This window comes from Kryptolebias marmoratus, linkage group LG14 (assembly GCF_001649575.2).
Source record: "Kryptolebias marmoratus isolate JLee-2015 linkage group LG14, ASM164957v2, whole genome shotgun sequence".
NCBI classification, from domain to species: domain Eukaryota; kingdom Metazoa; phylum Chordata; class Actinopteri; order Cyprinodontiformes; family Rivulidae; genus Kryptolebias; species Kryptolebias marmoratus.
In genome coordinates, this window is record NC_051443.1 from 1,312,921 (window position 1) to 1,328,660 (window position 15,740).

Here is a 15,740-nt window from a genome sequence, read left to right on the forward strand (position 1 = left end):
CATGCTTTGTCTTCTAGGGAAACTTCCTACAACTGGGCCCGGTCCCAATACTCCCACTCCCACCCTCGTTCCGCCCTCGTGTCCTTCTAATCTGCATTCACGTTACAGGGTTTGAGTGCATAATGTGTGTCGAAATTCTCTGGAGCGCTCTTTAGCCCCGCCCCCTTTGTGTACTACATCCACCCTTCAGCTAAGCCCGCATCCAGGCGGACTTCGGTGAAGTATTTACCCACAATTCATTGCTGCATGTGACGTTTTGAATTTTTTTTATTATCTTTATTGACAATGAAAGGGTTTTGAATTAAACGGCAGAAATATGGCAGTGGTGACAGAGCGAGCTGCATCTGTCATGAAAAAAGCAGTTTTTAAATGTAAAGTATTGAAATAATTCTTGTTCCACTCTGCTGTACAGGTGTGAATACTATCAAACTTTGCTCCGTATTCAACAAGTCAGAACAAAACACATCTGAACAGCCAAATATCTCCTGCAATGACTTAGGGAAGCAAAAATACCTAAACTGTACTTTTAAAATCATACTGGCACCTTCTTAAAATACCAAAACAGGGACCGGCCCGCCATGTTGGATGTCACAGTTATGACGCAGAGGCACAAGTTGATGACGTAACCCGTACTGTCCCAATTCTCCAATGTCCACCTAGCTTTGGAAGTTGTTGTTTTTGTTCCAAGGCAAATTGGGTTGGCACATAGTGTAATGTTCATGCCTGGTTTCATCTGTGTTTTGCCATGCCTTGTCACTAATCACCACTCATTCAGTTCACCTGTGCCTGTCCCCTGATTACTGCTCCTGCACCGTTTATATTCTCCCCCACTTCATTCCTCCAGTGCCAGATTATGGAACGTGCCATGTGTGGCACCCCTAAGGAAGGGACGACCACATTTAAATGTTAAGTTTCAACAGATAAATGCTGTAATATTTTTTTTGGTTAATGTAAACATTTTTTTTGTTTTTTTATTGGCACATTTACATTAAGTCGGGGCGGAACCGTTGTTGTGCATTTGTTGTTCCGGGGACCGATAAAGGGATGCCTGTGTCCGGTGTTTCCTCAGAAGCAAATTGGAGGGAAACGTGATGCATCCTGTCCTTATTGCTCTGCTTTCACCTGCTTCATACAGGTGATCTATTTGTAACAACAGCCTGCATCCTTGGGAGGCGTTACACATGCAAGTAGTTTTCCAGCATTCTCTGACTGACTTCCTGTTCCTCGACCAAGCTCTTGCTCCCTGGATTTTCCCCTGCGCCTTGCCCTTGTCTGACGGATATCTGGACCACGACCCTTGCCTGTGTCTCGGACTCGAACCCTTCACCTACCTTCTTGGACAAGTCTCTCGCTCTCTGCCTTCCCAGTAACAACCACCGCCTGTCTGACTACTAGTTTGATTTTTCGCCTGTGACCTACCTGGTGAGGACGCCGATCCAATCCTACGTTGTGGTACTCCTCTCGGTGACCACACGCTTGTTGACCCACACCGCTATCCGACTCTCAGTGACCCAGGTTAGTGTCTCCATCATCATAATTCCCAACTTCCTGTGTTACGTTTGGATCACCAAACCCCCCAATCCCTGCTACTGACATTTGCAATCTCTCAGTTGTTTAATAAAGTAGAATTTACTTTTCACTCCTATGTCATGGCTATCACAGACAGGATTCTGATGTCTATGGTTTAGCGACAGAGAAGACAAACAGAAGCTCAGAGAGGCGAGTATGCAATCAAGATGTGTTTATTGAACAGCTGACAGGTTGTCTGGTCAGGACTGTGGGGGCAAAACAGGATAGTGAGCTTCAGATGCCGGTAAACTTTGGATGAATATGAATTGAATGGACTTACTGACTGGGGCTGAGCCGCAGGTGAGTTAGAAGTAGCTTGAATCCAGTGAGGGATGTGCCAGTGAGTGAGAACCAGGTACATCGTGGTATTTACAGGTTTCCAAACAGTCCTCAGGTTGGTGCAATCCAGATCCATGTGAGTGCAAGTATTTACAGGTACCAAACGGGGAAACAAGGAGGATGCCAGGAGATCAGGTAAGAGTTTGGATTTCTCAGGTACAGGTTCACGGGAGGACCACGAGAGGAGAGACTGGAAACATTCACAAGAGACAGGATCAAAAATACCAAACTTTGAGAAGCTTTGCAGAGAAACCGAGATCATACCCAGAATAGGCTTTGATCCAGCGAGGACCAGAGAACAGGAGACGCCTTAAATACTAGAGCCAAATGAGAGGGAGATGAGCTGCAGCTGAGTCAATCAGTCACCACCCAGTGAAGGGCGGAGACTGACTGCCAATGCCACAATGGCTGAATTCCCAGGTCCTACTCGTGGTTCTTGTCACCTACCCCATATTTCCAGACCTATGCAGGTTTTGTGTTTAGTTGAGGATGCATCTGAAATTTATTTATTTGTTCTCCTTTGTTTATCACATGTTGAAACTACCATTTATTATTTATTTATAATCAGCTGAAGAACTCAACACCTTGGCTACATTCATACTGCTCAATTCCAATTTTTTGCTCAGATCTGAATTCTTTTTGGATGGCTGTTCATGTCATAATTTAAATGCAACCACCATCAAACTCCAGTGTGAACAGTCTACAATTCTGAAGTGACCTGCAAATGCTGAAGAAGACATGATGTCATAGCAGTCACTGTGCAAGAGGGGGATACCCCAGGCAAGTCACAAGTCCATCACAGGGCCACATAGAGACAAACGACCATTCACACCTAGGGAGAATTTTTAAGTGTTACCAGTTAACCTAACATGCATGTTTTTGGTCTGTGGGAGGAAACTGGAGTACCTGGAGTAAACCCACGTGTGCACAGGGAGAACATGCAAACTCCACCCAGAAAGGCCCCAGGCCGGGAAGCAATCCTGCAACCTTCTTGCTGGAAGGCAACAGATCTAACCTCTACACCGCTGAGCCTCCCACAAATTAAGATGTGTGTATCAATTCTAAAGTTGTGAATCAGAGCCAACTAAATTATTATTAATTACCGATATCTCTGCTTAACCTTCAGCAAGTCAGAGGTTTTTGTGTTGACCTCAGTGTTCTTATTTTAGGGATCATGAAACTGAGGGGCCTCCTCTTCTCTTCCACTTTGCTCTTTGGTTCATTTCCTCTCTGCATTTCTTTGAACACACTTTACATCTTCCATCCATTCTTTTCCAATATAGCATTAAGAAGCACCCCTTATTTTGTGTGTGTGTGTGTGTGGGGGGGCAGATGTATACACTTGTGGATGTCTAATCATTTATTCACAGGTTGTTTACATACTTTCCTAAGGCTTGTGAAGAAAAAGATAATTAATTGCTCAAATGTGATATGTCTATTTGATTACTGAGCTGTTGAATTATGAAATATGATTACTGATCAATATTTGTAAGTGAATATTCAATATAAAAATTATTCAAGTGTCTTAACAAACTTCATTTCTTTTGTCATACAAAAGACCTGTACTCAGTTGTGGATGAAATAATCTTTGGACAGAGTGAGATAAAGTCTTTCTGCTTATTGTTGTTTGTTAACAAACCAAGGAGAAAGTTCATTTTGCAGTCAGTTCATTATGTAGTTCATATTTATGTTTGTGGTATGAAGACCTTCCTTCATGGTCACGAAGGAGCTGGTGCCTATCTTCAGCAGTCACTGTGCAAGTCCATCACAGAGTCACAGAGACAAATGAGACAGACAATTCACACTCTCGCTCAAACTTAGGGAGCTGGACAGAAATGTGTGTTAAATCTTGTGACTAAATGCTAAAGAAAGATTTCTGACCAAAAAGTGATTCACAAACCAACTAATAACATTTAAACAGAAGAAAATAAGGTTCCAGTGGGCTAAAGAAAAAGCAGCCATTAACTGTGGACGTTTGAGAGAAAATGATCTTCAATGATAAATAAAACCTCACTGTACAAAAAGAAAGATAATGGGATTTTTGGTTGCAGCTCCACTTTACATCTTCAAAATGTACAAGCCAACATTTTCTTGTTATGACTCATTGCCAAAAGCAAAGAGTTTCAATGAAACTCAGAAAGTAACTGTTAGCAGTACAACTACAACGGATTAACTTCTGAAGCCAACCCAATTTTAGATGGCCACTACAGCTAATTGACCTACAGATAAATGTCATTAATCCAGTGAATTTTACAAATATTGAACTAAACTTTTCTGTGGTAGTGGCTGAGAGTCATTTAGAACACGTGCTCCAGGTAAACTAATTTCAGACTAAAACATTATGCAATCCTTTCAAGAAATGTTAGGCCTTTAATTGTTTATTGTTTTTATTCTAAATTAAAAGTAGTCATTCAGTTTGTGTTCACTCTCAAATGTTGTTGTTCATATGTCAACTTGATAACCTGAGAGTGATTAGATGTTTTGAGTGATCTGCTCCCACATATGACACTCACACCATCTCTGTACACTCACACACACCTCATTTGTAGGCCTTATATTTAGATTACATTACATCAAAAAGGTTGGCTAGTCTTTGTCATAATAGGAAAATAGGGAGCTTCTATGTGATGTTAGAGTTGTGCTTGAACAGAGAAAAAAAATACACACATTTTCTTCTTTATGCTATCAAATCAAGTAAATGAAACACCTTTAAGAGCCAAATTTCATTATCAGTTTTTGATGGTTTTATTTTCTAAAAAGCTCTGCATCTAAACTCTGTTATCAAACTAAGTTGTAAACAAAGCTAAACAAAGCTGAAAATAGTGACATCATTCCTTGTTGAATCCAAGGAGGAAAATGAGTTGACACTCTGGCATTTGCAAAAGGTTTGAAGACCAAAATATCTGCTCACATTGAGTTTTAGAGATGTGGCACATGAAAGGTCACAGGGCAAAAGGAAATGTTGAAATGGACTTCCCCAGGTTAAAGATGAGAACAGACATTTAAATGGCATTTCTATAGGCTCATTGAATGTATTTATGAAATTGGCTATGGTGAATCTCAGGTTTAACTATTGAACTAAGCATCCATTTTGGTGAATCTTAATTTCCTCCTAAGATATAGGCAGAAATGATCAGGATGCTGTCAGTGCCACTAGTTGTGTGAATGTTAATTCAGCACTACTACTCACACTACCATTTAGCTGTTTATAGGTTTTTCTGTACATTTTTTAAAACTACTTTTGTATGCTTTGTTCAATTTTAACAAGTCAAATATCAAAACATTCTGCTTGACTGGGAGAAGTGTGCTAGGATTTTTAGTATAACTTTTATACTTTTTAGAAGTTTCATCTTTTTTTACAAAATTTTTACCTTAGAAATAAAATGGGATCAATTCAGTTCAGTTCAGTTGTATAGCACCAAGTCACAACAGTACTCCTCTCAGGGCCCTGTACAAAAACAATCACATGCATTATAACTCCAGTTAGTAAAAGTTCTCTGTCTAAGGCAGTCCTGTCCAATCCTGGTCCTGGAGGGCCACTTTCCTGCAGGTTTTAGTTGTTTCCCTGCTCTTCAGCTTCTAAAGAAGCCTGTTAATCAATTTATTCAAATCCAGTGTGTCAAAGCAGAGAAACATCTGAAACCTGTGGGACAGTGGCCATCCAGGACCAGGACTGGACACCACTGGTCTAAGAAATTCTCTTTTTTTTCCTTTTGAATTCTTTCAAAAACATTGTTTTCTGAAATCTGTTTCAGCCCACCTGTTATATTGTTATATTTTTGACTTATTATGCCCTTTTTAGCTACTGTCTTGCTAATTTTAGCTTTTATCTATAATTATGATATATTTAGCTTATAGCTAGTTTTGCCACTCTTAGCTTGTAGCTAAAACTTTGCTTATATAGCTTTTAGCTACAACATTTTTGCTAGTTTTAATCTTTAACTATGATTTAGATAAAATTTGCTTCTACCTACAGTTTAGAGGCAATTTTAGCATTTAACAAGAGTTTTGTTCATTTTAGCTTTAAGCAACAGTTTTGCTGGTTTTAGCTTTTGGTTATTGTTTTGCTGATTTTGACCTAAAGAAATCCATTACCAATTCATTGCACACTGCTTTCATAAACAAAAAGTGTCAAAATGTTTCTCCATCTTAACTCATTCCTGGTGGTATCCATTAAAATCATAAACTTCTTAACTCCTCTTTCAGGTTAACATCCCTTTTAGCTGATTCTTCTCTCTTTTTCTGCACCCTGTTTCCCCTTTGTGCAAAGATAATTAACCTTGCTTTAACCCTCTTACTGAGGCCATTTTTCTTTCACGTAATGACATCAATGTTATCTCAGTCCTCACCTGCTTCTTCCCACAGCTTTCTTAGAGCCAGCACTTCAGGACAAAACTCAGCTGAGCACCTACACCTCAAGGATATGATACACCCGTCTGAGGACCAAACTGTTCATATTTTGAACAGAGAAGACAGATGATTTGAGTGGGGTCGAAGAAAGCTGTTTACGTCAAACAAGAAAAAAAAAACAACTTTAAACAGAGGAGAAGGTCTCAGATTTGAGCTTTCTAAAACTTACAATGAGCATTAAACCTGATACTCATTTTCACTCCAATCAACACCTTCTTGCATATGACCAAAACATCTCTTTTGTGAGCCAGGCAAACAGAGACCCTAATGACCCTCAGGCGGGGAGGGGACTGGGATTAATGCATGTGAATTTATCTCACATAAATGTAGCATCTCCTAAAGTTTATTTCAGAAGCCTTCTCAAGTGCTTTCAATCTGGTCTTAAAAGTGCTCAGTGAGATAACTTCAATTAGTATCCAGTCTTTTTGCAAAGTGTTCTATGCAAATTGAGCCAAGTAGACAAAAGCCCTTTTCCCCCCCAATTTTGTGAGAAGAAAAGAAACAGTTGGAACTGATCATTGGAGCGCAGAGAGTAAGAATCAAATGCTCTCCGTGTGATTAAAATCACAAATATATGACGGCAGCAGCCCAAAGATGGCCTTATAAATAAAAATGTACCAATGACCCAACCTCCTGGTGGACAGAAGGCCATCCCACTCGAGAATACAGTTTGGTGAGTCAAAACTTTACAGTAAATAACAAACCTCAGAAAAGCATGATAAACAAGATGACAAGGCGAGGCTTGGCAGAACTCAGACTCACAACGACACGACAAAGTTGTCACAGCTCCTGACGAGCTGTAACTGCTTTCACCTGTCCCTCATTCCATCTATTACCAGCTGCTGCTATATAGGGGCGGGTTTTCATCTGCACATTGTCAGATTGTTGTGAGACCCAATGTGGTAACACCTTCAGGCCCTCTGGAAACTCCTGTGTAATTTTTGCCCTGTCGCTAACCTGTTTGTTCTCCTCTCGACCAGCTTTACCCTCACCTCCAGCCGGTCCCTTCGTGTTTGACTCCTATCCCCCTTGGACTCGGACTTCCTGGTTCTGGACCTATCTTCTGCCTGACCCTGGTTACTGGACTACTGCCTTCTGGATCTGTTCGCCTGGCTCTGACCCCCTGTCTGTCCGACCCCGAGTACTCTGTGGTTCCCCTACAGGAACTTACCCTGGCCCGTTTGTCCCAAACCTGGCAGTTCTGAATAAAGACTCTAATCATTCTGAACTCGTTGCTCAGTCCCAGAGTCCTTCTGTGCTTGGAGCGTGACAGAACAATCTGACCAACGTCATGGATCGGACTGAGCAGGATTCCGCTTCGGCTGATGTCCGCTCCCTCAGGGACATTATTTCTCACCAAGGAAGAGCGCTGGGACAAACTGAACACAGACTCTCAGGACTGGAAACAGCCAGTCAGACCATTCACATGGAACTAGCACAGCTATCTGCACAAATAGCTCAAATCACCTCTATGCTTACCTCTTTTTCAGTCGTTCCAGCAGATCCGGCAGTATCAGCAGCTCCTCCTCCAGCCGCCCAGCCTCCCGAACATCCGGCTGTAGCTGGTCCTGCNATTTACTTGCAACAAGGCTTTCAATAATCTGGCACTGTGATCTGGGAGCTGTGGGTATTTATGGTGACAGGAACAGGTGAGACAGATGAAGCTGATTACGTGGGCATGGCAACATGGGCGTGGCTTGAACTGTGGGACTGTGGAAAGTTACGTGACTGTGGCAAGAGGCGTGGCAGGAACAGATGGAGCTGTGACACAAGATCAGTTTGAAGATATCAAGCTCGGGCATTCATATACAACAGGTCTCCATAATCCAATCTAATCTGCGTCTTTAACTTAAAAGAAAAAATTATTTCAAAATAAAAAGCCCAATTTAAGATTAAGTTTCTTCACAAGATTATCAATATGCAACTTAAAGGTAAAGCAGTCATCAAGCAAGATACCAAGGTGTTTATACGTGTGAACCTCAGTGATGTTTCCTCCTAGAGCGTCACAGTGGGGACGATCTGAGGCACCTTCTTGTTGTTTGCAAATAACATTAACTTAGTCTTGTCAGCATTAAGTACTAGTTTTAACTGCAGGAGTGAGAACTGGTCCACATTAAATGTGTTTTGCAAAGACTCAACAGCTTTAGCAGCGGTTGATCCAAAACAGTAAATATTTGTGTCATCCGCATAGAAATTACTATTAGCGTCAGACATATTTTGTCCTAATTCATTAATATATATAATGAACAAAAGGGGGGCTAATATTGAGCCCTGTGGCATCCCCTTGTGGACACTCAGAAATTCAGAATACAGACTGTCATAACATTAACCTAAACCTAACTAAAATGGGACAAAATGTGGCCTCATGCTGATGTGTCATCCTTGTTGGCATGCAAGATGCAAGCAAAAGATATTCTTCCAAGAAATACTGTTTTTGTTTGTAAGTACAAATTTAAGACTGAAGACAAGTTTTAATGAGTTGAGGAGTGATTGTGCTGTTCTCAGTTAGTAATATCAGCTGTACAAAAAAAGAAGAAAAAAAACAACAAATTGGGATTAAATCAGAAGGTGATGCTTTAATTACCATCCATCAATTTTGTTTACCTGCTTTTCCATTTAGGGTTGCGGGGGGACCTAGTACCTTTAGAAAGAAAAAGGTTTTGGCTAAATAAACAATTTAAAATTTTTTTTTTTTACACATGAAAAGCCAGATGTTCCCTACAACATGGCCACGCACATATTATCTCCTCCTTCAAATGAAAAGTTTGAGCTCCATGGGCAGTCATAATCTTGTGGCTGGTTTTATGCGTGTCCAATCAGTTCTGTAAAACTCTAAAAACCCACTGACTACCTGGATACTTGCACACATTTTATCTTTCTCGTTTTTATAACCACATTGTTGCCAACATTTGGAATGTCAATGTGGGACAACATAGCGTGAAGCGGGCACCACTGCAACCCCCCCCCCCCTTACACACACACACATTCACATTTTAAATATTACATTATCTGTGTTTAAGTCTGTCTGCCCAAATATATACAGTTGTATATAAACATCTTATCTATTCATCAGCTGATCATGTCTATAAAACATCACTCCCAGAAATACACACAAACATCAGAGATTCAATAGGATTTTCCTGAATTCTGATCAATTCATTTGAATTAAACACATATCATGGCTGCTGCTGAAGCACAGCTACAGGCTGCCAGGCAAGGCCAGGGCCAAATGCAGGACTTTTGGCTGTCCTGCACAGGGTGATGTGGGACACGGGACAGGGGGGCTAAATGCGGGACTGTCCCTCCCAATGTGGGACGGTTGGCAAGTATGTAACCACAGTTAGTAATAATTAAAGACCTAGCATTTCTGGAAGGAATGCATATCGCCAGTTTTAGACGAGGGTCATCTTGTGATGAAAAATGACAGAGTTACAGACATTTTGCTCAAACTTTGAAAATAGCATTCTGCACAAACGCATAAGGTATTACAAGATGTCTGCTCAGAGTATGTCTCAGCTTCTACCACACCATATTTTATCTCAGGGACTGAATTACAGCCATTTTTGTCTTTCCTAAGGTCAGTTGGCTGTGGCAATCATCTTGAAACACAAACACAGAGAAAAATATTATTGCCTGCCCTTTGCTTTTTGGTGGCTGAGCAGTAAAATATATTTAGAGACTTTTTAATATTGTTAACAAATACAAGCGTACAGAATTTGTCATTGTGGTTATGAATAATACTGATAAGTTAGATCAGGATGAAACTTCCTCCCAGGAGCAGCTCCACCACCATGTGATCCGCATCTCTGCCCTCCCGTCAGAAGGTGTGTGTGTGTGTGTGTGTGTGTGTGTGTGTGCGGGTGCAGAGCTGCTACTACTACAACACCTCCCCTCCTCCCCCTTCCATCACACTCACGCTCCCCGCCTCCCCTCAGACTCCTGGTTCTCTCGGACTGCAGCAGAAAATCCGCTGCATCGAACAGGGAAGAAAGACGAAATCGTTGTGCCTGTAAGTCCGGGACCTCACCCCCACACCTCCCCGCAGACTCCGTCAGCGCTGAACTGTAAGTAGCCTATTTTCCATTTCTCTCATTCAACCTAACTTCATCATGGTTTGCGCCGAGATATTCGTGTCTCCTCATCAGCAAATCCATGAAACATTCAGGATCCCTCTTCCTTTTAATCTCTGCACTTTGTAAAATCCCTACAGTGGGAAATAAATGGAAAAAAAAGGATTGACGGGGAAAGTTAGGGGAACTTTTCGAGTTCAGGACAGATATTTGACGGAATAATCCTTTAGGATAAACTGCTTTATCAGGTCAGTCTGCAGAAAACGGGGCTCATTCATCTGTGGGCTGCTTGGGGTGGAAGTTTTTCAAAAATGCTGCAAAAGCACAATTCGGTCGTTTAGTGATCTGACGTGTGCGCGTGTTTTCGGGGGGTGTCAGGTTATGGGGGGAGTGACCAGTGGAGCTGAACAAAGGAGGATTCCCCGTCCTGCAGACGTACCTGCGGGCTCAGTGATTCTGCAGCAGCCGAACAACAGATCCATCTTTGGCTCCTGAGCCAGAGCTGCGAGCAGCAGTCTGTGTGTGTGTGTCTGTGTGTGTGTGTGTCTGTGTGTGTGTGTGAGAGAGAGATCTTCCTGTAGCCACTGTGACGCCGCCTCGCAGGCAGCAGGACGCTCTGAGATCTAATTATGGGACGCGGTTTGCGCCAAAAACTCAGCGCTGATTGATGCGCCTTCCTGTGTTCATGTACACGATCTGCCCCCACCCCCCCCACCCCCCATCTTCATCACATACCATCCCAAGCTATTTTGCACAGCTTTGTTGGATTTTCTGCTGATTTCTTATTAATGCAAGACCACTGATCAGATCATGTCAGTTGCAGGTGGGTTTCTTCATTTAAAATTGAACATAAGTAAAATAAAATACACGCTTTTAATAGAAATCTCCTTCTGATTGACTGCCCTCAATCCTTTCTTTGGATGGTTCAGAGATTTAGTTTGTCAGCTGTTACAATTATCTTGGGATTTGGCTTGACTCCTCACTTTCCTTTCAAACTTTCATGACTTTTCTCTCTAAAGTGAAACCCAGAATAAGAGTTCTCTCTTTCAAAATAAATGTTATAAACATCTTTTGGATAAAGTGACAGCCCTCCCAGTCTTTGCCTAAGGAGATGTAATTTACAGATCCTTCCTCCACAAACTGGACAGCCTTTCCCAAACCACCGGAGTTCCCTTCAGCCTCACAGACAAACACACTGTTTCTGTTCATCGAGGAAATCCTAGTAAAACCCCATCTTACCTTCATTTATTCCTTAATATTCATAGGAACATCCATCCTCTTTGTTCCATCTACACTAAAGCAGGCACTTCCTTTGGCTGATCATCTTTTCAGTTTTCTGCTGCTAATGATAGGAACCTTTTGCAACAGTTGTATTCCATTTTCATCTCTTAAAGGTTCTGTGAGAGCACCACTTCATGATTGTTGCACGTTTGTAGCAATCTCATTTTTGCTTTTTACAAAAAATATTTTATGTATCTGTTTCAGCCATTTTATTGTCATTCGTGCTCTCAGTCTGTACAATTTGATGCTTGCTTGTTTGTTGGGAATACGTTCTTTTGCTTTTTTACCCTTTTAGTTTTTTGATGCCTGTTGGCCAGGTCATTAATTAAAATTAGATTTTGTTCTCATTGGCAATCCTTGTTAAGTAAAAGGTCTTCTTATAATAATAATAATAATAATAATAATAATAATAATAATAGTTATTAGTTCAGCTGCTCTCTGACTGCGACACACTTTTAAAAGCTTTAACTCTGACTAGAAAGTGACTTTGAGATAGAGCTGCTTGATTATGGAAATAAATAATAACAAATATTTGGGAAAATGAATTTAAAAAGTTCACTGAGTCTGGAAACAATGTATTTCTGCATTTAAAGAACAGTGAATTGCTTTAATGGTGAAAATTTCCTTTGATGAACTTTCACCTAAAATAAGTAACAAAATATATTTTTAAATGCGGAGTACTGAAAGCAAATACAAATATAATGTACTCCAATATATTGTAGTAGAAATCTGTTTCCTCCCCAAATTTTGTTTTTATTTATTTAAATTTAGTGTTTTATGATGTAACAAGTTTTTTTCATGTAAAACATTTAATTATATGGTAGAATAATAAAATAATAAAAAAATGGCAAAATATCACAAATTTCACAAATTTTGGGCCCTTATGGTGGGTCTGAAGGCTGCAGTTTGAACGGTGGAAGTGGAACAAAGGGGAGGAAAGTGACAGATGAGTTTAGCATAAAAAGATTTCCCCAAATTTCCCATTCAGCCTTGTGGAAATTCTGAGCAGGTGTCTGATTCAAAGCAGTTGCCAGAATGTATAATGGTTCCGTTTGAATAGTTATTTGTCCAGTCAGGAAATTGCTGTTTGCCTTGAGCCTACATGTATACCTCAGTGTTTGGTTTAGCTCAGCAGATTACAGTCCAAGCACTGAGTCAGTCTGCTTCACTGTTTCTCTCACACTTTCATCTATGTTTGAGGAGACAAAGCTCATTGTCCTAATGCCAAAGCAGGGCAGATAAAGTTTGTCAACACACTCATACAAAATCATCAGAAAGACTATGGACTAACACTTTTACACCCCCAATTTAGAAAAATTTGGAACATTCTGTAAAATGTAAAAAATTTAAGATGCAATGATAAACTCATATTTAATGCACAATGTAACATAGTAAACACATGAAGTGTTAAAACAAAAAACATTGCCATGAAAAAAAAGGATCCTTTTGAATTTGATTGCAGCAGCACATCTTTAAAAAGTTGTTGCTGTGCCATGTTTCCCACCGTGAAGCATCCCTATTTCTGGAGGGTTTGGAGGGGAATGTTGGCCCATTCAGGTCTGATGGAGGATTCATCTTTGGTGGAATTTTATTTTTGTTTCAGAATGTATCAAATAGATAAATTAAAATGAGGTTGATAATTTTCTTTTATTGGCGTTATCGTTTCTTCGTGTCTCTGTCTCTTTCTACTGAAGACACTGGAGGACAAAAGGCTCCGGTGCCCTTCACCGACCCCTCCCTCTCTCTTAGAGTCAGGGGGCGTGGCCTATCGCCTCAGGTAGCCAGTTCCTCTGCAGCGTTAGCCCCCGCTAGGAGTTAGCAAGCTAAAGAAACACTGTTTGATATTGGGGAAAAAAACAAAATGGAATTGGTTTCAAGCTGAAGGGAGCACTTCAGATTCAAATCAAATGACCGAGGAGAACCGCTGAACCTTTGGGAGCCGGTGTGTCACATTTGTGCTCCTGTAACCCTGTGCTTTTGTTAGTTTGCACTTTTTTTTAAAAGAAACTGGCAGTTTTGTCTGTCTTCTCTATGTAAACTAAACTGCCCTTCAAAAAAATAATAATCATTAGTTTTATAGACTTCATAATCCGTACTGTTTTGGTTGAATGTAGGTTTTATTTCTGTTTTTTTTTTTTAGTTTTTATTCAAGTACATTCTTTGTTAACAGAGGTTGAGAGTCCATTTTATTTTTGTTTTCGGTTGTTTTGTTTATTTTGTGTTCCAGTTCCAGACTTAAGTGTTCTTTTGAAATTAAAGTTTAATAATCTTTGAGAGGATGTACTTGCACTATTATGTTATTATCATTACATTAGTTTAAAATGGCCTCCAAACGATATTATCGTTTATCACAATATTTCTGAGACAATTAATCGTCCAGCAAAGTTTGTTATCGTGACAGGCCTAGTGTCAGATGTTTTCAATCTGGTCCGTTCAGCACCTGGACTCCTCTACTATGAAGCCATGCTGCTGTCGTGATGCAGTATGTGGTTTAGCACAGTCTTGCTGAAATATGCAAGACCTTCCCTGAAAATGATGTCAACTGGATGGGAGCATAACTCCAAAACCTGTGCCTTTCCAGATATATAACACTGAAGCTCCATTGGAGGAAATGCAATGACATCATTTAATGCACTAAATCCCTGTATTGTGTATTCTAAATATGATACATGAATCATATGATATACTAAATCATATATTCATTTTTCTAAAACGTCCAGCTGTAATTAGCTGTTTGATGGTTGAAAAACACCATGAATGTGTGCCGGTGATCAGGCAGGACTTTCAGCTTCATATCCTGAGTGAGCAATCTGTCTGCACTAGTTAGTTTACTTTTAGGCCATATTTAGTCCAATTTTAGCCTACACCTTTTTCAACCCAAAATATTTACCTACAGTCAGCTTAGGGTTACTATCAATACAAGATCAGCATTCATGAACTTGTGTTTATCTTGCACGTTTACATAGCATGATATCGCTAAATGTTCGTATTCTATTCTGTCCAATTTATCGCCAGAAATAAAGCATGGTTTTAAAGCTTTTAAAAAAAACAACTTTGCTTGTTTTTCTTATCTCCACAGCTAAACGATGCTTGACTGAATAATACCCTAGCAGCTATCAGTACAGCTGAGTTGGACTAAACCAACTCATAGCTGCGGGAGGGATTTTGTCCAAGGTAGCAATTATTTTTAAAATAAAATTTGTAATTAGTAAACAAGAAAGTAAAATTAGACTATATAAATATTATTTGCTGTTGACTTAATGGTGGGAGTAATAACATGGTTTTTAAGTGAAAAGTGCACCTTTTGTGCACTGTTCAGATTTGCCACCAGGTTGTTTGTCTTAATTATTTATTTTATTCTTTCATTCTTCAAATTTCTACTTTACTGTCATGACAGTTCTATCACTGAGACTGATGTTTGTTTACAGCAGCATGTAAATGTTACATCTTTCCCATTTGTAAGTTGTTGTGGAGACCCTTTTGTAAAATGTTAACTAATCTTTTATTGATAATATATTCTCACAGTTGAGTTACTGCGGAATATTAAACACATATGCTGCCTGGCAGTTTTGAAAATATTACGCTACACCTTATATTTTGTGAGTTGGGTGTTAGGAATGTGTACTGGAATTTTAAAACAAGGCTATATAGTAAAAGGTTATCTTTTTTTAATTTTTAAATTTTTTTTAGTGTAGTAAATAATTAGTCTCATTAAATTTTGAGGCTTCAGTCGTTTGTTGCATCATATTGTATTGCATCAAATTGTATTGTGTTGACTCAAAACTCAACTTGTGATTCAGGAGTGTTGACAGGAACGCGGGGTATAATGTCCAGAGAGCGAGACCAAAACCAGACACGGAGACAGCAGCTGAAGGTAAGTGTGTTTATTTACAATGTTGTGACTCTATACAGTGCGTGCGTCGTGGTAGGATCTGGAAAGCAAGAGGAACAGGGTGAGTCTCGGGTACCAATCCTGCTATCAGCTGAGCACCGCATGAAGAACGTATTTGTGGTTCTTTGGTCTTACAGGTCCAAGTGGTGTCCAGCGGCGAGGAGAAGGAGAGGGAGGCG

At 40.1% G+C, this 15,740-nt stretch overlaps 1 protein-coding gene across 1 annotated transcript in view; it reads left to right on the top strand.

Annotated features, from left to right (window-relative positions):
* Window positions 1-10,254: 10,254 nt before the first annotated feature.
* Window positions 10,255-15,740, top strand: part of LOC108244756 (synaptic vesicle glycoprotein 2C) — a 152,048-nt gene continuing 146,562 nt past the window's right edge. The window contains exon 1 of the mRNA XM_017431198.3: window positions 10,255-10,382. The gene's annotated coding sequence lies outside the window, so the exon portion shown is untranslated. The remainder of the gene's footprint in view (window positions 10,383-15,740) is intronic.